General features: G+C 36.5%; 1 pseudogene; it reads right to left on the minus strand.

Moving 5' to 3' along the window:
- Nucleotides 1-1,269: 1,269 nt before the first annotated feature.
- LOC101083776 lies at nucleotides 1,270-2,179 on the minus strand (annotated as a pseudogene).
- Nucleotides 2,180-3,147: the final 968 nt, after the last annotated feature.

A 3,147-nucleotide genomic window follows, 5' to 3' on the forward strand; every position in this document is an offset into this window, starting at 1 on the left:
TGTATTGGTAAACCCATGTTTATCGTATAATTTTTCACAAGAGCCCAAAGATGGAAGCAACCTAAGTGTCCATCCATGGATCAATGGTTAAACCAAATGTGGTATATGCATATAATGGAATATTATTCAGCCATAAAAAAGAATGAAATCTTGCCATTTGTAATGACATGATGGATGTAGAAAGTATAGTGCTAAGTAAAATAAATCAAGGGATGCCTGGCTGGCTCAGTCAGTAGAGCATGCAGCTCTTGATCTCGGAGTCGTGAGTTCAAGCCCCACGGTGGGGGTAGAGACTACTAAAAAAAATAAGCTAAAAAAATCACATGTTAAAATAAATCAGTCAGAGAAAGACAAATACCATATAATTTCACTTGTATGTGGAATTTAAGAAACAAAACAAGTGAACAAAGGAATAAAGAGACAAACCAAAAACCAGACTCTTAACTATAGGGAACAAACTGATGGTTACCAGAGGGGAGGCTGTTGGGGGTTGGGTGAAATAGGTGATGGGGATTAATAGCACACTTATCATGATAAGCACTGAATAATAATACAGAATTGTTGAATCACTGTATCGTACACCTGAAACTAACATAACGCTGTTTATTAACTATACTGGAATGACAATAAAAAAAATAAATATATCATTGGCCATTAGCAACTGATTCAACCTTCAGTCCCTCCCTCCTTCCTGAAGGTCCAGGAGGAAGGACTGAAAGTGCCAATCGTCTAATTTCTCTCATCATAGGAAACTCCAAAGTTTAGAAGCTCTGTGCTTGAAAACTGGGATGAAGACCAAGTCAATGTTTCTTATTAAAAAGCACAGTTGGGGTGCCTGACTGGCTCAGTGAAGCATGCAACTCTTGGTCTTGGGGTTGTGAGTTCAAGGCCCACATAGGGTGTAGAGATTACTTAAAAATAAAATCTTTTCTTTTTTAAATGACAATTACTATGATGACTGAAAAATGATATTGTTTAATTTCATTGTCCTTGAGATCTGCTGAACTCTCGGTCCAGGATCAGACCATCGGGCTGTCTGGCACCATGTTCCTGTCTCTGCCTTCTGAAGTCCTGTTTAGTGTCTCCAGTAAAGTCCAGTTTAGTGTCTCTGGAAAGTCTGAAGATGTGTTCAGAAAAACATGTTTCCAAGATGAGCAAGAGAGATTTAGAGTCCAGGCTGAAGATATCAAATACATTGCATGACACTGTCTGTCCATCTTGCTCTGGCTCTGGAGAAATAAGACAACCAATAATAATATTGGTGCCATTTTCTGTAGCTTCTATGCCTTGAACTCTCTCATCTCAGAGATCCTGTTCCTGGTCTTGTCTCTGTTCTAAGTCTTCATCATCAGGTTCTCTTTTTCTCTGGACATGGAATCTGGATCTCTGATTTTGAAAACAAATTTGGACTCTTGATTCAGGAATGCCAATTTCCTTAGCAGTTGCTCTCTGGAATCAATGCCAGGATATGGGTTGTTCATAAATGCCTCAATGAGGTTGTGTAATTGTGTGGAAGTATAGCTGGTACTGTTGCAGAGTATATGGCCAGAGTTGGAGTCGCAAAAGATGAGTCTGCAAACAAAATGCAGTTAAGTGAAGGTCCTCATACTCGAGTCAGAATGAAGCCCCAACTCCAGAATGAAACTTCTTTTTATGAGGACAGTTGCTAAAGTCTACATGCATAAAGCCAGCTAAGCAAGTATGTTAATCAATGTAATGGTTTAACTTTTCAAGGTTGAATTTCGAGTTAATTGGTTTCTATAGCAGGTACAGCACCATCTGTCTTCTCTACTTTGAATGTCCTTTTCAGGATGATCTTGGTCTTGGCTTAATTCTAACTCCTTATCGGGTTCTGATTTTTTCTGGCCCTGATACCTAGCTCTTCAATTCTGAAACCAAATCTGGATTTTAGACTCTTCAGTGTTGACTTCTAAAGCAAGTTTTTGTTTGATAGCATAACCTGGGTAAAGATTTTGGTCAAATGCTTTGATGAGGATTTTCAATTGATCTTCTGTGAATTTGGTGTGGCTGTGTCTATGATTCATTGCTATGGTCTTGTTTGGAGAGTTATCTTGAGCCATGTTGGAAGAGAGTTCTGGTTCTTTTAAATAATTTTCTCTTTGGTCATGGACTTATTGTCATACACATTAGATGGGGGCAAAGTATATCTCTCTAAAGAGAAAGTAGAAGAAAAAAGAAAGACAGACAGAAAGAGAGGAAGGAAGGAAGGAAGGAAGGAAGGAAGGAAGGAAGGAAGGAAAGAAAGAAGGAAGGAAGAAGGGAGGGAGGGAGGAAGGGTATGGGAGGCTTAAGTCATGAACATTTTGGGGTTTTAGTGATACAGAGCTTTTGATTTGTGTCCAATGACAAAACAAAATTCTCCATTAGATCTCCTTCTGAAATCAGGAAGTTAAATGGTGGCCAAAAGTCATGTAAGTGGAGAATAAACTTTGAGCAAGGGGAGAAAATAAACAAACAAATAATTTTCTCTGTTTACAATCAAGGAAATTTTTTATCCATTGTTCATAATCTTTCTCTTCTATTATTATTACTTTAACAAGATAATGCAGTCTGAAAAAGAAACTAAATGAAACCATATTATATTTTATTATTATTATTATTATTATTATTATTATTATTTTGGGAAAAATTATGTTTTCTAGTTCCAAAAATTTTGAGTAAAAAGCACTGAAGTAAAGTAAAAAATAGAACTTGTTCAGAGCAAATTAAAGAACAGCAGTTACCTATAAAGCTGTCAAATGGCACTGTTAATTATAGTAATTTTTCTATAATTTAATGTAATCTTGACCCCTGTCACATGTTAATACAGCGTGAAGAATAGTGGGTTAAAAAACATGCTTATTAATGAATTGGAGATATAACGTGACATTGTTTTTTCTTTTGAAATATCTCAATATTAGAATTAGCAGAGCCTAGACAATTTCAATATATAATTATGTCTGTATCTTGCTAGTTAGTGCTGTGATTAAGAGACATTTAATTTTTATTATGTCATAGACGGCAGGTTGATTTTTGAGTCAGGTATAACAAGGATAACTCCGGACATGAACTCTGTAACATGAATTGTAATTTGTCAGCTAGGAGGCTTCTGCTGGAGACTTCTAGCAGAAGGACAAACTAGAGTTA

Source organism: Felis catus, chromosome B4 (assembly GCF_018350175.1).
Source record: "Felis catus isolate Fca126 chromosome B4, F.catus_Fca126_mat1.0, whole genome shotgun sequence".
In the NCBI taxonomy this organism is placed as follows: domain Eukaryota; kingdom Metazoa; phylum Chordata; class Mammalia; order Carnivora; family Felidae; genus Felis; species Felis catus.